The following is a 20,038-nucleotide window of genomic DNA, read 5'->3' as shown; positions in this document are numbered from 1 at the left end:
CAGAAGTCAGAGGCCCTGAATGTGGAATTAGAAGGCATGAGTTCATGATGAAGCAATGTCACTTAGCAGCTCTTATGGCCTTGCCACTGGACATTTGGCCCTTGTAAATTTTCTTATCTGGCCGGGCGTGGTGGCTCACACCTGTAATTCAGCACTTTGTGGGGCTGAGGCGGTCAGACTGCTTGAGCTCAGGAGTTTGAGACCAGCCTAGGCAACATGGTGAGCCCCCTTCTTTACAAAAAATACAAAAATTAACGGGGTGTGGTGGTGTGCACCTGCAGTCCCAGCTACTCACTCAGGAGGCTGAGGTGGGAGGATGGCTTGAGCCTGGGGGGCAGAGGTTGCAGTGAGCTGAGATCGCACCACTGCACTCCAGCCTGGGCAACATAACAAGACCCTGCCTCAAAAAAAATTTTTTTTTCTTATCTGCTTTAAAAAAGGGGGAGGAGTTTATAATAACATCTTTACTACCTGCTTGTACGGCTTTTGTGACATCATGGTTCCAGTTTGCCAAAAACTATTAAACCATTATTGTAATTTAGCTGCATAATAAAGACTTTGAGGAGGGTAATAAGTTATGAGAATGACCACATTAGGGCAAGTAGGTGGACAATTTATAAAATGGCTTTAAGACTTTTCCTTCAAGGGGATGTTAGTGTAAGCACTAACATCAATAACTGGTTTTTGTTAGGTGATCCTTATCAGCCCAGCCTCCTAGGTCACATTCAGTCAATAGTGTCACTTTTAGATGACTTGCGTGCAGGAACCCAGCCCCTGGTGCTACATATGAGTATGTTTGGGAGTGGGGTAGTGGTGGGGATATGGAGCACTGGGACGATGAGCAAGAAAACTAAATGCTAGAAGGATGCTTAGAAATAATTATATCCAGCTTCCTCCTCCTCCAGATTAGAAAACTGTTAGCTCATGCTAACGGTGAATGAAAACGGTGGCTCATGCCTGTAACCCCAGTGCTTTGGGAAGCTGATAGGGGAGGATGGCTTGAGGTCAGGAGTTTGAGACCAGCCTGGGCAACATGGAGAAAGCCGTGTCTCTACCAAAACAACTTTTAAAAAAAAATTTTTTTGGACAGTGTCTCACTCCATTGCCCAGGTTGAAATGCAGTGGCATGACCACCGCTCACTGCAGCCTGGACCTCCTGAGCTCAGGTGTTCTCCCACCTCAGCCTCCTGAGTAGCTGAGACTACAGACGTGCGCCATGGCCGGCTAATTTTTTCTGTATTTTTTGTAGAGATGTGGTTTCACCATGTTGCCCAGGCTGGCCTCAAACTCCTAACCTCAAGTGATCCTCCTGTCATGGCCTCCCAAAGTGCTAGTGAAATGGGAAAAGTTCCCTTGTCCCCCTTGCAGGGCATGCGATAGGGGTGTGGCTCGCTTCTTCAGGGCCCCGCTGCTCAAACTTCTAGGGGAGGCATACAGACAGGCAGGCTGTGGGGCTCCGGCCCTACCGCAGTGTCTAGGGGTGAATGCTTACAGTTCCTGGAGCCCCAGTGGGTGCGTGTAACAGGCCGCTCTTTCAGCTTTGCCGTCGATAGGTGGCTTGTCTTACCAGCTCAATTAGACTTCTTCCTTGGCGCAGGGACCGAGAACAGAGGGCTTTCTGTATCCCCGGGTTCTTCCCTTGGTGTACCAGAATCGGATCACATGTGGGCTTGGAGTGTGAGTGCAAGGTTTTATTGAGTGGCAGTCGCTCTCAGAAAATGGGACAGCCAGAAGGTAAATGGTTGTCGCCTAGAAATCAGGCCGCTCGGTGGCCCGCGCTCTCCTCTGACAGCCTCAACCAAACTCTGTGTTGCTCTGCCTAGTCAGTGGCCTGCCAGCATGGCGGTGCCTATCAGTGCGTTCCTCTCAACGCCTAGCCGCTTGTGCGTGCCTCCGCTGACGTACCCCTCCTCAACATCCAGCGGCTTGGCTTTGCCTTGCTGAGGTCTCGGGTTTTTATAGGCACAGGATCGGGGCGTGGCAGGACAGGGTGGTCTTGGGAAACGCAACATTTGGACAGGAAACCAAAATGCCTGTCCTCACCTAGGTCCGTGGGGGTGGAGCCCTAGCCAGGGACCACGCCTTCCTGTACCCAGCACTTCCGTTACCCCTTTCCGTATCATTTAAAGGTACCACACACTTCCCTTCCTAGCACTTACGTATCAGTTTCAACAGAAGAGAATGATTTCCTGGGTTCTAAGTTTTTCTTCCTGACTTGGGGTGCCAGCCCAGTGTCTAAAGACTCTTCGGGGGGGCGGTGGGCAGTGTTTTTCTTTCTCTCTCTCCTCTGATTGGGACAGAAAAGTCTTACTCGCCTGAGTGAGCAGGGCACACAAGCAAGCGGGCTCTCTCTCCGGCCCGCTTTGAAGCCGACTAATTAGGGCTTGGGCTGTCACAGCTGGCTTCCCTTGCGCTTCCCCTGACCCTGCCCCTGCCGCTGCCCCTGCCTCCCAGCCTGAGAGATCCTCCCCTGCTGCCTTGTCTTCCACGGCCTGACTAGTGGCTCTGCCAAGCCATCCGGCAAGGCCCCGGGATCTGAGGCCTGGAAGGGCCAAGGCAAAAGCAACCGAGAAGGGACAAGATGAAGCGTGGGACATGGAGCGAGCCCACAGACCACGGGGTTTCTAGAGGACTGCCTCTTTCTGGAACCCCTCATTCATAAGGAAGCCTGGAAGAGAGCCGGCCTGGGCTAGGGACTGAGCCGTGGGCCCTTTATTTGAAAGCCAAAGCTTTCCGAAGGCTCCAGCCTCCCAGCCTGGCCCTTATAATTAGCCCCAATCAAAGTGTTTATGTCGGGGCCTACTGCGGAACTCAGGGCCCCAAGATTTCATTCCAAACCTGGGGGGAGGAGAGGGGAGTGAGAGGGACTTGTGTTGGGACAAAGAAAACAGAGGGATGAGTAAGAAAGTTGGTGAGTGAAGAGGAGGCCGTCCTGGAGCAGGGAGGACAATCAGCCTCCGTTTGGCCATCAGCACGGGGTCAGGAATCCACCTAGAGGAGCTGGTGCCCCAGCATCCTGACCTGGGCCCGGCCTGCCTGCCTTCTGGGCAGGCTCTGTGGGTGGGTGGGCTTGTGCCAATCGGAAATGGCTCGGATATAATTAACCCAACTAATCACCAGCCTCAGCCCTGTGGGAGGGGAGGGCACAGCCCATAGCCACGGCCCCCCCAGGAAGCTCCCATCTCCCCATGCTCCCTCCTCTGCCTGGGGCCTGGGGTGTTCCAGGCTCTGCAGCTGCTTTGGATGGTAGAGTCAGAGGGCGGGCAGGGAAGGGATGTGGGAAGAGACATGTTGCTTATTCTTATCTCTGGCCTCAAGGGGAATGTGACAGGAGTGAGTGTGCCTGAGTGTCTGAGCTGGCAAGGGTGGGTGGGGGGTGACGGAAGGGATTGTCGGGGAGAGCTTGGGGAGAGACTCCCAGCCATGGCTCCCAGGTGGCACTAGCTGTGTCCCACACTCAATTAGCACTGCCCTCCTGTCTAGCCCTGCCGGGGAACTCTCTGGGGTGGGATACAGCTTGTAGGGAATTCTGTGTGCTGGGTTTAGTGTCCTGGGCGGGGCAGGTGGAGTGTGGGGTCTGAGTTCATATCTCCCTTGCGCACAATCCTGCGAGGCCTCCAAGGGGTATCCCAACACCCTTCCTCCCTCAGCAAGTGAAGCTTTCCAGGATCTGGACCTGGCTCCTCTCTCCAGTTTCACTTCCCTGCACTTCTGGGCTCCAGCCTTGGGACTCTCACCTTCTCAGACCAACCATACCAGTGGCCTGAATGCTCTTCCCTTCCTCTGGTCTGAATATTAACTACCAGTAGCCTCAGAACTTGCCTCAGGTCAGGTGGCCCCTCTGCAGTCAACCACACCCCTGTCCAACCCTCTGACACCCTCTGTCCCTAGCATCGTGTTCTCACTTGCCAGAGCACGTCACATTCTTTTTAGTTATTTGCCTTTCTTCAGTGTGACCTCCTTAAGGAAAGTCTGTGTTTGGTGTGTCTTTTATCTCTGTATATCAGAACCTAGCAAGATGCCTGGCGCATATGGGTGCCCGAGATCATAAGTTCAGGAGCCAGGCTACCAGGGCTTGAATTCTGCCTCAGCCACTGCTAGCTGTTGACCTTGAGCAAGTTCATTCACCTCTCTGTATTGTGTGTAATTAATTGTACTTACCATGTAACTAGTTTGAGGATTAAATAAACGAAAGTGTTTAAAACAATGTTCAGCACATAGTAAACACTTAGTAAAGTCTTGCTGGGCTTATTCATTCATGTGTTGGCTCAGTGGATGTGTCTTTAGTACTAACCATGAGTTAGGCACTTGCTAAGCTCAAAAGAGGCACAAATGCAGTCCCTGCCACATGCAGCTTCCTATCATTGAATGAATACATGGATAAGTATTTGGTGTGGTACTGGTAGGTTTGTTATATGTTTTCTTAAACAAACTCATATAAATGTTTGAGAATGTGTCCAGCTCAAATGTTGAATCATTATGTATCTATTTGGATGGCATAAAACAAGCAATGAAGTGGGGATAATCCCCTATAAACCTGACAGATGGGCCGGACGCGGTGGCTCATCCCTGTAATCCCAGCACTTTGGGAGGCCAAGACGGGCAGATCACGAGGTCAAGAGATTAAGACCATCCTGACCAACATGGTGAAACTTTGTCTCTACTAAAAATACAAAAATTATCTGGGTATGGTGGCGTGCGCCTGTAGTCCAAGCTACTCTGGAGGCTGAGGCAGGAGAATCGTTTGAACTTGGGAGGCGGAGGTTGCAGTGAGCCAAGATCGCGCTGCTGCACTCCAGCCTGGAGACAGAGCAAGACTCCGTCTCAAAAACAAAACAAAAAAAACAACCTGACAGATGTAATGGCGATTGGAGCCTGTGGAAAAGCTTATCTGGGGCAGAGGATCTTGGAAACCTCCTGCCTGATCTTCACTGTTAGTGAGAATATCAAAAAAAAAGGTGTTTTTTTTACAAAGCAAAATAATTACTCTCATAGAAATATACAATAATCGTGTCAAAATTTTTATTTAATTCATTAATTAGTGAAGCAACCAGTAAGATGTTACAGTCAGTTCAAAGGACAATCCAAAGAGCAGAGACATATTTAGGCCATCCAGAATGATGAAATAGGCTGGGCATTGTGGCTCACGCCTGTAATCCCAGCACTTTGGGAGGCCGAGGCAGGTGGATCACTTGAGGCCAGGAGTTCAAGACAAGCCTGGCCAACATGGCAAAACACTGTCTCTACTAAAAATACAAAAATTAGCCAGGCATGGGGGTGCATGCCTGTAATCCCAGCTACTCAGGAGTCAGAGGGATAAGAATCATTTAAGCCTGGGAGGCGGAGGTTGCAGTGAGCCACGTTCGCACCATTGCACTCCAGCCTGGGTGAACGGAGTGAGACTCTGTCTCAAAAGAAAGAAAAAAAAAAAGAATGATGAAGTAGCAACCTGGGCAACATAGTGAGACCCTGTCTCTACCAAAAATTTAAAAAATTAGTCAGGCATGGTGATGTGCACCTGTAGTCCCAGCTACTCAGGAGATTGAGGCTGCAGTGAGCTAAGATCATGCCTCTGCACTCCAGCCTGGGTGACAGAGCAAGACCCTGTCTTAGAACAAAACAAACCAAACAAAAAGAGTGATTAAGTAGGCAGGGCACAGTGGCTCACATCTGTAATCCCAGCACTTTGACAGACCAAGGTAGGAGGATCACTTGAGCCCAGGAGTTCAAGACCAGCCTGGGCAACATAGTGAGATCCAAAAAAATAATCTACACAAAATTTTATCTACAAAAAATAATTTTAAAAAATTAAGGATGGTGATGCACACCTGTAGTCCCAGCTACTCAGAAGGCTGAGGCAAGAGGATCACTTGAGCACGGGAAGTTGAGGATGCAGTGAGCCATGATCACACCACTGTACTCCAGCCTGGGCAACAGAGCTGTCTCAAAAAAAAAAAAAAAAAAGATGAAGTAAATCTGCTTAATAGATGCTAAATTGGTCAATAACCACTGAGCAATAATCAATTGCATATGCACCAGGTAATTTGCATTTCTATAGACAAGAATTATTTCCATTGATTGGGTGGTAAAATAGCTCGATGACAATAAAACTAGAAAATAACACACAAGGACAGACAATAATCTTTTTGACCGTATCGGAGTCTTTCACAGCTTTCCTTGAAAAGAAGTTCTGTACTCAGGTATTTCAAGATGACAAGTGCCACTCACCTCTTTCAAAGAGCCTTAGTGTCAGTAGGGAGCCCAGGGCCATCCAGAGAGAGCTGAGAATCTGCCCACAGTCTCAGGCAGGAATAGCCTTTGTCACCTATTCTTCCCCACTCCAGCTCTCTGGCTCCTGTCTCCCTCTCTTCCTCTTTCCCATTCCACCACCATGTCCTGTCAAACTGTGCAGGCAATATATTCACCCTTCTACGTGGTAGTCACCATTTATTTTATTTTATTTTATTTATTTTTGAGACAGAGTTTGGCTCTGTTGCCCAGGCTAGAGTGCAGTGACAGGAGCTTGGCTTACTGCAACCTCTGCCTCCCGGGTTCAAGTGATTCTCCTGTCTCAGCCTCCCGAGTAACTGGGATTACAGATGCACGCCACCACACCCAGCTAATTTTTTGTATTTTTAGTAGAGACGGGGTTTTGCCATGTTGGCCAGGCTGGTCTTGAACTGCCGACCTCAAGTGATCCACACTCCTCAGCCTCCCAAAGTGCTGGGATTACAGGCGTGAGCCACCGTGACAGGCCTAGCCACCATTTATTGAATATCTGCACATTCTATGTGTCAGACACTTAACATTCATAATATCATTTAATGTTCTTTGTTGTTGTTGTTTTAATTGAGACGGGATCTCACTCCATCACCCAGGCTGGATACAGTGGCGTGATCATAGCTCACTGCAGCCTTGAACTCCTGGACTCAAGAGATCCTCCTGCCTCTGCCTCCCAAGTAGCTGGGACTGCAGGCGTGTACCACCAAACCCGGCTAATTTTTAAAATTTTTTTGTAGAGTTGGGGTCTTGTTATGTTGCCCAGGCTAGTCTCAAACCCCTGGGCTCAAGCAATCCTCCTGCCTTGGCCTCCCAAAGTGCTGGGATTACAGGCATGAGCCACCACACCCAGCCTCATTTAACGTTCAAAACTGCAAAATGAGGGCTCTCTTTACCTCAAATTGCAACGTATTAAAATAACTGACGTTCATGAAAGCTGCTGTAAGGGCATCAAACTAGCCAGAGTAGAGCAAAAGCAGTCAGACTCTTAACCACAATACCAGAAATAGCAAGTGGGGTTATTTCTCACGCCAACTGTAATTAATTGGGTGACTACCTGGAGTACTGTGGTGAGATGGATTCTGAAGCATCCTTTTGGCTTAGTGGGAGATAGTGCTGAGATCCACTAGTGATGTTTGCCGTGGTCACAGAATCAAAGAATGGAAGGGTAGGCACGCAGGCCAGATTTTTGTCAGGCTTGCTTTGTGTATTGTCTCCTGCATCATCTTCTGAACATTTTACTGATGTTGCTGATGGCAGCTACTCCCTTTAAGGGCTGAATCCTCAGCGTCTGGATCATCATGCTAGTTTTCTAGGTCTTTGCTACTCAAAGTGTGATTCCAACTGCGTTCTGGCCCCTACCCTCTACCCTTCCAATAGTGCCATCACCTGGGAGTTTGTTAGAAAAGCAGGATCTTGGGGCTGACCTCATACCTTCTGAATCAGAAGCTGCATTTTAACAAGATTCTTAGGGAATTTGCACATTCAAGTGTGAGGAGCACTGATCTTTAATTTTTTTTCAGATGGAGTTTTTCTCTGTCACCCAGGCTGGAGTGCAGTGGTGCAACCTCGGTTAACTGCCAACTCCGCCTCCCAGGTTCAAGTGATTCCCCTGCCTCAGGAGAGTAGCAGGGATTACAGGTGTGAGCCACCACACCTGGCTAATTTTTGTATTTTTAGTAGAGATGGGGTTTCACCATGTTGGCCAGGCTGGTCTCAAACTCCTGGCCTCAAGTGATCCGCCCCCCTTGGCCTCCCAAAGTGCTGGGATTAAGGCGTGAGCCACCGCACCCAGCTAGGAGCACTGATCTTGGGGACTTCTTTTCTCAACTGCACCTGCCCCCACCTCAGCAGCCAGAATTATTTTCTTCCAGCAGGGTACTGGCTCAGTCCCAGTCTAAGTATTCCCAGCACACCCTAACACTTAACCCAATGTTTACAGACTATTTCGGACTTTGAGATATCCTCCCCAACATTAGAAAAACCCTGCAGAATTCTCTGGTTTTTCCCACTATAGGTGTGAGGGCCTGTGGGCCTGCTGGGCCCATCTCTACAACATGGAACCCTTCCCTATTTTCGGAGACTCTGCAGAATCTCCCTGGGGCCTCAAGAATGCAGCCCAAACTTTACACTCTAGCCTTTGGGATCCTTGCCCCTTCTCATAGCAGCCCAGGGAACTGGGGTGGAGTTGGACAGAGCAAAGACATGGAGGAGAAATAGTTGCTGAATCTGGGAGCAATAGCTGTTCATTCAATCATTAGTTCAACCAGTGTTTGTTGAAAATTATTGTGTGCCAAGCAGTAGTGATATGGCAATGAGTAGAGCATGGTATCTGCTCTTGAGGAAAGTGGAGCTATTAATATATACAGGTCGCTGGGCATGGTGGTTCATGCCTGTAATCCTAGCACTTTGGGAGGCCCAGGCAGGCGGATCACCTGAGGTCAAGGGGTTGAAATCAGCCTGGCCAACATGGCAAAACCCTGTCTCTACTAAAAATACAAAAATTAGCCAGATGTGATGTCACATGCCTGTAATCCCAGCTACTCGAGAGGCTGAGGCAGAATTACTTGAACCCAGGAGGCGGAGGTTGCTGTGAACGGAGATCACACCACTGCACTCTAGCCTGGCAACAGAGTGAGACTCTGTCTAAAATAATAATAATAATTATTTTATATATATATATATATATATACATTGCAATTTCACGTGATACAACGGGCAGACACTAGGGTTGTCAGGGAAAAGAGGGGGCAAGGGCATTCCATGCAGAGAGAACAGCATGAGCAAAGCTACGGAAGAATGGAAGAATGTGGCATGATCAGGGAACAGTGAGTACGCATGGGACAGACGATGAGTATGGGGAAGAGTGTGGCAGGGCTGGTTAGACTGAGGATTTGGGCTGACCCTTGCAGAATTTAGATCTCACTTTGGCTTCCTTGGATTTATAGAATGTGTCTGAGCCATCCAGCCTGCTCTTAGCACCAGACCTCACTTCTATACTGACTTGAGCCAGTCAGAACCAGGAGGCATTTACGCACGCACGTGCATGCACACCCCAGAGAACACCCCAGAGAACACATCAAAGTCAGACTCCCCAGTCAGTGACTGACTGGGTTCCATCCCTACCAACACCCCCTGTTCACACCAGTGGGAACAGGAATGGTCAGTAAATTAACTTCCCAGGAAAAAACTCTAGGGCAGGACTTTGGGTCTCCTTGACCTGAAAAACGGATAGAAATGGAGACAGGTTGGATACACAGATGTACCAGATCTGCCTGTGTGAATGCCTGTGTGTGTGCATGTGGATGGATATGGGTGAGGCTATACCTGCACACCTCCAGGGAAGGGTGTGAAATGGTTGCCTCTAAATCACAGGAGACATAATCCTAATTCCTTGTCAGAGAAAGAAGGATAGACTGTTCCATCGACATCCCTCTGGAGTTCATCCCTCCGGGAAACTTCTTTTGGGGGTCAAAAAGTGAGGAGGGTTTAATGTATAACTTCAAATTCTTTGACACTCCTCCTATTGAGAGGTAAGGTCTGTGTCTGCTTGCCTTGAATCTGGACTACTTTGATCAACTGAATACAGTGGCAGTGACTCTGTGTGACATCCAAGCCTAGGTTATAAAAGCCTATGCAGGGCCAGGTACAGTGGCTCGTGCCTGTGATCCTACCATTTTGGGAGGTCGAGGCGGGAGGATTGCTTGAATCCAGGAGTTCAAGACTAGCTGGGGCAACATAGCAAGACCCTGTCTCTATCAAAATTTTTTTAATTACCTGGGTGTGGTGACACATGCCTGTAGTCCCAGCTACTCAGGAGGCTAAGGGGAGGATCGCTTGAGCCCAGAGTTTGAAGCTGCAGTGAGCTATGATTGCACCTCTGCACTCCAGCCTGGAAGACAGAGCAAGACCCTGTCTCTAAAGAAAAAAAAATTTGAGACCAGCTTAGGCAACATAGGGAGACGCTGTGTCTACAAAAATTAAAAAATTAGTTGAATGTGGTGGTGCCCACCTGTAATCCCAGCTACTCAGGAGGTGAAGGGGGACAATTGCTTGAGCCTGGGAGGTTGAGGCTACAGGGAGAAAAAAAAAAAAAGCTCATGCAGCCTCAACCTTGTTCCTTGTAACGCTCAAACCTGTGCCCTTTGAGCTGTCTGAGCTGTCATGTAAGAAGTCAGACTATCCTGAGTCCACTATGCTAAAGAGGTCATATGGAGGTGTTCTGTTTAATAGTTCTAACTTTTTTTTTTTTTTTTTTTTTTTTTGAGAAAGAGTTTTGCTCTTGTTGCCCAGGCTGGAGTGTAATGGCACGATCTCGGCTCACTGCAACCTCTGCCTTCTGGGTCCAAGAGATTCTCCTGACTCAGCCTCCCAAGTACCTGGGATTACAGGCGTGTGCCACCATGCCTGGCTAATTTTGTATTTTTAGTAGAGACGGGGTTTCTCCATGTTGGTCAGGCCGGTCTCGAACTCCCGCCCTCAGGAGATCCACCCACCTCGGCCTCCGAAAGTGCTGAGATTACAGGCATGAGCCACCGCGCCCAGCCAATAGTTCTAACTTTTGGCCATGCTCACTAACACAATAGACATGTAGGTGAAACTGTTTTGAATTCTCCTGACCAGCCCATCTGCCAGCTGAATATCATCAAGTGTCCTTATCAACACCTTCTGGAGTGTGGAGTGGAAGAATCTCCCAGCCAAGCCCTGCCCAAATTCCTGACACATAAAATCATGAGATATAATAAAACAATTGTTGTTTTAAGCTACTAAATTTTGAGGTACTTTGTTATGCAGGAATAGATAACTGAAACAAATGGTAACAATAATTATTAAGCTATCACTGAGCGCAGTGGCTCACACCCGTAATCCTAGCACTGTGGGATGCTGAGGTGGGAGGACTGCTTGAGGCCAGGAGTTTGAGAGCAGCCTGGGCAACATAGCAAGACCTCGTCTCTACTCAAAAAAAAATTGGCTGGGTGCGGTGGCTCACACCTGTAATCTCAACATCTTGGGTGGCTGGGGCGGGCGGACCAAGAGGTCAGGAGTTTGAGACCAGCCTGGCCAACATGGCGAAACTCCATCTCTACTAAAAATACAAAAATTAGCCAGGTCTGGTGGTGGGTGCCTGCAATCCCAGCTACTCAGGAAGCTAAGGCAGGAGAATCGCTTGAACCTAGGAGGCGGAGGTTGCAATGAGCCGAGGTCGCACCATTGCACTCCAGACTGGGTGACAGAGCAAGACTCCATCTCTAAATAAATAAATAAATAAAATTAGCCAGGCATGGTGGTGCACACTTGTATTCCCAGCTCCTCAGGACGTTGAGGTACGAGGATTGCTTGAGCCAGGAAGGGTTGAGGCTACAGTGAGCCATGATCAGGCCACTGCACTCCAGCCTGGCGACACAGCAAGATACTGTAAAAAAAAAAAAATTAAGTTTATATATGTGGCACTGTTCTAAGTGTTTGACATGTATTAACTCATTTGTTCCTCAGAAGATGAAGTAGAGCTTGCTGGGCGCAGTGGCTCACGTGTGTAATCCTAGCAATTTGGGAGGCCCAAGCGGGCGGATCACCTAAGGTTGGGAGTTCAAGACCAGCCTGACCAACATGGAGAAACCCTGTCTCTACTAAAAATACAAAATTAGTTGGGCATGGTGGTGCATGCCTGTTATCCCAACTACTTGGGAGGCTGAGGCAGGAGAATTGCTTGAACCCGGGAGGCAGAGGTTGTGGTGAGCCGAGATCGCACCATTGCACTCCAGCCTGGGTGACAAACGCAAAACTGTCTCAAACAAAAAACAAACAAACAAACAAACAAAAAACCACTACTAATTTTGGGGCCGGGCGTGGTGGCTCACACCTGTAATTCCATGTTGGTCAGACTGGTCTCGAACTTCTGGGCTCAAGCGATCTACCCATCTTGGCATACGAAAGTGCTGTGAGCCATTGCACCTGGCCACCTATTGTAGTTTTTATTTGCATTTCCCTAATGATTAGTGATGTTAAACATTTTTTCATTTGTTTATTGGCCATTTGTATATGTTCTTTAGAGAAATATCTTTTCAACTCCTTTGCCCATTTTTATTTTTATTTTTATTTTTTGAGATGGAGTTGCTCTGTTGCCCAGGCTGGAGTGCAGTGGTGCTATCTCGGCTCACTGCAACCTCCGCCTCCTGGGTTCAAGCTATTCGCCTGCCTCAGCCTCCCGAGTAGCTGGGATTACAGGCACATGCCACCACGCCTGGCTCATTTTTGTATTTTAGTAGACACAAGGTCACCATGTTGACCAGGTCAGGCTGGTCTCGAACTCCTGACCTTGTGGTCCGCCCACCTCGGCCTCCCAAAGTGCTGGGATTACAGGCGTGAGCCACTGCACCCGGCTCCTTTGCCCATTTTTAAATCAGGTGGGCTTTTTTGTTGTTGAGTTTTAGGAGTTCTGTATATATTGTGGCTATTAATCCCCTACCAGATATATAATGTGCAAATATTTTTCTCATTCTGTGGGTTACCTTTTTACTCTGTTGATATTGTCTTTTAATGCACAAAATTTTTACACTTTTATAATGTAACATCTAATTTATCAATGTTTTCTTTTGTTGTCTGTGTCTTTAACGTCATACCAAAAAACCATTGCCAAATCCAATGAAGTGAAGCTTCTGCTTACATTTAGATCTTTGATCCATTTCTTTCTTTCTTTCTTTCTTTTGAGACGGAGCCTTGCTCTGTTACCCAGGTTGTTGGAGTGCAATGGCTCGATTTCAGCTCACTGCAACCTCCGCCTCCCAGGTTCAAGCAATTCTCCTGCCTCAGCCTCCTGAGTAGCTGGGATTACAGGCACGCACCACCATGCCCAACTAATTTTTGTATTTTTAGTAGAGAGGGGGTTTTGCCATGTTGACCCCCTGAGGTCAGGAGCTCAAGCTGATCTTGAGCTCCTGACCTCAGGTGATCCACTGGCCTTGGCCTCCCAAAGTGCTAGGATTACAGGCATGAGCCACTGTGCCTGGCCCTTTGATCCATTTCTAGTTAAATTTTGTATATGACGTATAAGGGTCCAACTTCATTCTTTTGTGTGTGGCTACCCAGTTTTCCAACTCCACTTGTTGAGAAGACTATCCTTTCCCCATTGAATGGTCTTGCCACCCTTGTCAAAAATAATTTAACTATATATGTGAGAGTTTATTTCTGGGTTATCTATAATCAACTCAGTTTTGAACACATATACTTTGAGGAGGAGATATCTAGTAGGCAGTTGCAAATGTGGTCGTGATGCAGACAAGAGTTGGGAGCTACAGCTGTAGGTTTGGGCACTGACATTGTCCCTGACTTCTGGAGGGCTTATGTTATAGACAGAGACAGAATCATACACAAATAGCTGTGATCTACCAGAGGTCAACTTACATGCTATCTGGCTGTGAGCAAAGAGCCATGAAAAGAACGACAGAGGAGCAGTTAATCCGTAATGGCGAGTAGGAGTTCAATAAGGAAAAGGCAATAATAGCCGATGTCTCTGTGGACTGGTACACCCATATAGGTAAACATGCCGCATGGAGCGGCAGGGCGTGGTGGCTCACACCTGTAATCCCAGCACTTTGGGAGGTTAAGGTAGATGGATTGCTTGAGCTTTGGAGTTCAAGACCAGCCTGGGCAACGTGCCGAAACCCCATCTCTACCAAAAATACAAAAATTAGCCGGGCATGATGGTGCGTGCCTGTGGTTCCAGCTATTGGAGAGGTTGAGGTGGGAGTATCACTTGAGCCAGGGAGGTCAAGGCTGCAATAAGTCGAGATTGCATTACTGCACTCCAGCCTGGGCGACAGAGTGAGACCTTGTTTCAATAATAATAATAATAATTTAACAACAAATTTAAAAAAAAAAGTACAAGGAAGCATGCATTGTGCGGTGGATGTGGGGAGAGAGGGCACGAAGAAAGGGAGACAGACCTGAAAGGACGGTTGGGGGCGCAGATAGAAGAAAGCTTTAATGTGAGGTCAAGGAGTCTGGGCTTTAAGTGTGGTAATGGAAAATCCAGTGGAGGCTTTGGGAGGGAATGGGAAGTGCATGAAGAGTGATGAGCAGTTTTGTTTGCAGTACTTTCCTCCTGTCAATATAAACCAGTTTCCTCACTCATTTGCATGCACACGTGTGACACTGCTTTTTCTGCCTAGATCCCAGTTCTATGCCTTAGTCCTAGATTGTAACTGCTTTATCACTCTCACCCAACTAGGCAGTTGACTTGAATTTACAGCCAATTTTTTTTTTTTTGAGACGGAGTCTTGCTCTGTCACCCAGCCTGGAGTGCAGTGGTGCAATCTCGGCTCACTGCAACCTCCACCTCCTGGGTTCAAGCAGTTCTCCTGTCTCAGCATCTCAAGTAGCTGGGATTACAGGCATGCGCCACCATGCCTGGCTAATTTTTGTATGTTTAGTAGTGATGGGGTTTCACCATGTTGGCCAGTCTGGTCTCGAACTCCTGAGCTCAGATGATCCACCAACCTTGGCCTCCCAAAGTGCTGGGATTACAAGCCATAAGCCACCATGCCTGGCCTAAATAATTTTATTTATTCCTTTTAAAATTCTTTCCTTCCTTTTTTCCTTCCTTTCTTTCTAACTTCTTATTGAAATAACATAGACTAAAATGAATAAAGTGCTTTAAAAAAATTTTTTTTGAGACAGGGTCTTGCTCTGTCACCCAGGTTGGACTGCAGTGGTATGAACACACAGCTCACTGCAGTCTCAACCTCCTGGGTTCAAATGATCCTCCCGCCTTAGCCTCCCAAGTAGCTGGGACCACAGGCATGTGCTACCACGCCCAGCTTTTTGAAAAAAAAATTTTTGTAGAAATGAGGGTCTTGCCATGTTGCCCAGGCTGTAAAGTACATTTAAGTTTTAAGCACAGCTTAATAATATTTTTTTTTTGAGATGGAGTTTCATTCTTGTTGCCCAGGTTGGAGTGCAATGGTGCGATCTCAGGTCACCACAACCTCCGCCTCCCGGGTTCAAGCGATTCTTCCGCCTCAGCCTCCCGAGTAACTGGGATTACAGGCATGTGCCACCACACCTGGCTAATTTTGTATTTGTAGTAGAGACAAGGTTTCTCCATGTTGGTCAGGCTGGGCTCGAACTGCCAACCTCAGGTGATCCGCCCACCTCGGCCTCCCAAAGTGCTAGAATTACCGTGCCCAGCCAGCTTAATTAATTTTTACTTGTGTCTACACTCATGTAAACACTACCTAAGTAACGAGAGAGAACATTTTGCTCCTGCTACCTTCCAGTGAGTACTGTGCTAGAGATAACCACTATTCTGACTTTTATCACTATTGGTTAATTTTGCCTGTTACAGAACTTCTAGAAAAAGAATCATGTAATGGTTGTCTCTCTTTCGTGTGTAATGTCTATGATATTTATTCACATGCTTCAGTCCACATGGCCACGTAATTCCTTACAGTAAAACTCCCCACTTCATATTCCAAAATTAGCTTCCTGACCTGCTGCAGCTTTTAAACCAACCTACCTTTCTTCTCTTTCTCTCTCCTCTTTTTCTTTCTTCCTCCCTCTCCTTTTCCTCCCTCCATCAGTAAGTAGTAAGCACCTTTGCATGGGTGTTAGGGAAGCAGCAGGGAGCATCACAGTCTTGGTTCCTGCCCTGTTGGAAGTGTATGCTATGGTGGGAGGGACAGGTGAAGAACCAGATAAAGACGATGGAGTGTGAGGCTGGGTGTGGTGCCTCAACCTGTAATCCCAGCACTTTGGGAGGCCGAGGCGGGAGGATTGCTTGAGCTCAGGAAATCAAGACCAGTCTGGGCAACATAGCAAGATCTCATCTCTACTAAAAATTTAAAAACTCAGCCTGGCATCATGGTGCACATCTGTGGTCCAGCGACTCAGGAGGCTGAAGCAGGAGGACTGCTTGAGCCCAGGAGTTTAAGGCTGCAGCAAGCTATGATCGCACCACTGCATTCCAGCCAGTGCAACAGAATGAGACCTTGTCTCAAAACAAAACAAAACAGGTCAGCACAGTGGCTTATTTCTGTAATCCTAGCACTTTGGGAAGCCAAGGCCGGTGGATCTCTTGTGCCCAGGAGTTTGAGACAAGCCTGGGGAACATGGTGGAATCCTGTCTCTACAAAAGAATGCAAAACATTAGCCAGTGTGGTGGCATGCACCTGTAGTCCCAGCTACTCAGGAGGCTGAGGCAGGAGGATCAACTGAGCCCAGGAGATCGAGGCTGCAGTGAGCCGAGATTGCGCCACTGCACTCCAGCCTAGGCGACAGAGTGAGACCCTGTCTCAAACAAACAAACAAAAAGACGGTAGAATGTGATGAGCAGAATGCTAGAAAAGTCAAGGGCACTATGGGAACTTGCAGAAGAGACATCAAACCCGAACTTTATGGACCATGAAAGACTTCCTGGAGGAAACACCTGAGCTGAGACCTGAAGAATAAACAGTGTTGTGAGCAGTCACATGTGCAAAAGCTGCAAGCAAGAGAGAATTTGTACTTTCAAGGAAATGCAAGAAATTCAGAGAAGTTCGGCTCGACTGGAACATAGAGCGCAAAATTGAGAAGAGTGCCTGCAGGACCAGGCGGGGCAGATCTTGAAAGGTATCTAAGCTCCATTTTATGCTGGGAGCCATGGACCATCACTGAGGAGCTTCCAGTAGAAGAGTGACACAATGAGGATCTGGTTTATTTTATTATTAAATTTGATTTTGAGTCAATTGTTTTGTGTGTGGGGGGTTTTGTTTTGTTTTTCAGACAGGGTCTCACTCTGTTGCCCAGGCTGGAGTGCAGTGATGTACTGCTCACTGCAGCCTTGACCTCCTGGGCTCAGGTGATCCTCCCCGCTCAGCCCCCACCCTCCCTCCACCATGTAGCTGGGACTACACCACCATGGCCAGCTAATTAAAAAAAAAATTTTGTAAGGCTGGGTGCGGTGGCTTATGCCTGTAATCCCAGCTACTCGGGAGGCTGAGGCATGAGAATTACTTGAACCCAGGAGGCAGAGGTTGTAGTGAGCCAAGACTGTGCCACTGCACTCCAACCTCGGTGACAGAACAAGACCCTGTCTCCAAAAATAAAATAAAATAAAATTATGTGTATATATATATATATATATTTTTTTTTTTTGTAGAGGCAGGGTCTCCCTGTGTTGCCCAAGTTGGTCTCAAACTCCGGGGGCTCAAACGATCCTCCTGCCTCGGCTTCCCAAAGTGCTGGGATTACAGGTGTGAGCCACTGCACCAGGCCCTAAAAGTCATTTTAGTTTTTGCAAAGGTACACATATGGTACAAAAGAGCACATATTGAAGCACAAATCCCCCCGACTCTCCTGTCCCCAGCCACCCAGCACCCCACAGGTATAGCCTTTGGAATGCTCATTCTGGCTGCAAGTTGAAAAGCAACATGGTATTGAAGCAAGAGTGAAAACAGGAGACCCTTTAGGAAGCTGTTGAGCATTCTGGGTAACAGTGGATGGTAGTGACTGTGAGAATGATTTTACACTCTAGGAGGCCAACGTGGGCGGGTCACTTGAGGTCAGGGGTTCAATACCAGCCTGGCCAACATGGTGAAACCCCGTCTCCACTAAAAAAAAACCTACAAAAATTAGCCAGGCGTGGTGGCATGCCTCTGTAATCCCAGCTACTCAGGAGGCTGAAGCAGGAGAATTGCTTGAACCCAGGAGGTGGAGTTTGCAGTGAGCCGAAATCGCCCCACTGCACTCCAGCCTGGGAAACAGAGTGAGACTCTGTCTCAAAAAACAAACAAACAAACAAAACAAAAAGAAAAGGAAAGAAAAGAAAAGGAAAAGAAAATAGAAAAGAAAAGAAAAGAAAAAGAATGATTTGAGAGACATGGAGGAGGCATCAATAATAGAACCTGGGGGCTGATTGGACATGGGGTACAGGAGAAGAAGAAGGACGACACTCCAGAGAGGAGAGAGTGCTCCAGCGTGCCAAGGAGGAACAAAAGGGGAGCCAAGTAAGGGGGATGGCGGGGTGGCCCGCGAAGATGGGCCACCAGCAATGCCGTCCCCTCACGCGCATGCTGCTCCGTTAGTGCATTTTCTCTCTTCTTAAATCCAGGGTGGAGCCGGGCACCTGATTACATGCCTGTAATCCCAGCATTTTGGGAGGCCGAGGCGGGTAGATCACTTGGGTTCAGGAGTTTGAGACCAGCCTGGCCAACATGGTGAACCCCGTCTCTACAAAAAATATGAAAAATGACAAAATCCAACAAAAAATACGTCTCTACAAAAAATATGAAAAATGAGCCAGCTGTGGTAGTGAACACATGTAATCTCAGCTACTCAGGAGGCTGAGGCATGAGAGTGGCTTGAACCCAGGAGGCAGAGGTTGCAGTGAGCCAAGTGCGCCACCGCACTCCAGCCTGGGTGAAAGAGTGAGAGTCTGACTTAATAAATAAATAAATCCAGGGTGGCCTGTGATTTGCTCTGACCAATGGTGGCAGCAACACTGATGCCCTGACAGGTGAGGCCTAGGTGTTTTTTTTTGTTTTGTTTTTGGAGACGGGTCTCTGTCACTCAGGCTGGAGTGTAGTGGTGTGATCATAGCTCCCTGTAACCTCCGCCTCCCAGGCTCAAGTGATCCTCCCACCTCAGCCTCCTGAGTAGCTGGGTCTACAGGCCTCTGCCACTACACCTGGCTAATTTTTCTTTCTTTCCTTTTTTTTTTTTTTTTTTGAGACAGGGTTTTGCCATGTTGCCCAGGCTGGTCTCAAACTCCTGGCCTCAAGGCGTGAGCCATCGCGCCCAACCTGAGGTCTAGGTCTTAAGAGACCTGACAACTTCTACTTCTTCCCTTTTGGAAGCCAGTCACCATGTAAAGACGTCTGGCCACCCTGGAGGAGAGGGAGCTATAGGGAAAGCGAGCAAGGGAGAAGCCCCAGAGGATGAGAGACTATGAAGGAAAAGAGAAAGCCCCAGCCAGCCCCTTTTCTCCTCCAGCCGTTCCAGCAGAGGGGCCAGATGTATTTGTGAAGCATCTTGGATGCTCCAGAACCAGTGTGGCAAGCTGTCCACACTGAACCTTGCCCAATTTGTAGAATTGTGAGCAAAGAAAAACTTGTATTATTGGCTGGGCATGGTGGTTCACGCCTGTAATCCCAGCACTTTGGGAGGCCGAGGCGGGCAGATCACCTGAGGTCAGGAGTTCAAGACCAGCCTGACCAACATGGTGAAACGCCATCTCTACTAAAAACAAAAAATAAAAAAATTAGCCAGGCATGATGGCACATGCCTGTAATCCCAGCTACTTGGGAGGCTGAGGCAGGAGAATTGCTTGAACCCGGGAAGCAGAGATTGCAGTGAGCTGAGATCGCGCCACTGCACTCCAGCCTAGCCAACAGAGCAAGACTCAAAAAAAACCAAAAAGGAAAGAAAAGAAAAGAAAAACTTGTATTGTTGTAAGCACTCAGTTTTGGGGTGGATTATTTACTCAATAGACAACTGAAAAACGAAGGGAGTGGGGAGTAGAGGAGAGAAGCTTTGAGTTCAGTTTGTTGCCTTAGGGTTCTAGACCTCAGAATTTCACAACCATGGCCGGCTGCTTCCCTCTTTTCCTGTTTCCCTGCTAAGCGTCTACAGCTTTGTAGTCCAGAGCTTCAGCCTGGGAGGTTCAGGCGTCTGGTCTGCTGTTTCTCTGGTGCCCACATAAACAGCTCTAAAATTCAATAGCATGTTGATGGCTGTGTTTCTTCGGTCAGTCTAGGGTTGGTTCCAGTCCACCTTTGGTTTGGGG

General features: G+C 48.0%; 1 long non-coding RNA gene across 1 annotated transcript in view; it reads right to left on the bottom strand.

Annotated features, from left to right (window-relative positions):
- Positions 1 to 5,014: 5,014 nt before the first annotated feature.
- Positions 5,015 to 20,038, bottom strand: part of LOC129051404 (uncharacterized) — a 90,824-nt gene continuing 75,800 nt past the window's right edge. Inside the window, exon 3 of the long non-coding RNA XR_008515625.2 lies at positions 5,015 to 5,939. This is a non-coding gene — a long non-coding RNA (uncharacterized LOC129051404). The remainder of the gene's footprint in view (positions 5,940 to 20,038) is intronic.

This window comes from Pongo abelii, chromosome 19, assembly GCF_028885655.2.
Source record: "Pongo abelii isolate AG06213 chromosome 19, NHGRI_mPonAbe1-v2.0_pri, whole genome shotgun sequence".
In the NCBI taxonomy this organism is placed as follows: domain Eukaryota; kingdom Metazoa; phylum Chordata; class Mammalia; order Primates; family Hominidae; genus Pongo; species Pongo abelii.
This window is presented reverse-complemented; position numbering and strand designations above follow the sequence as displayed.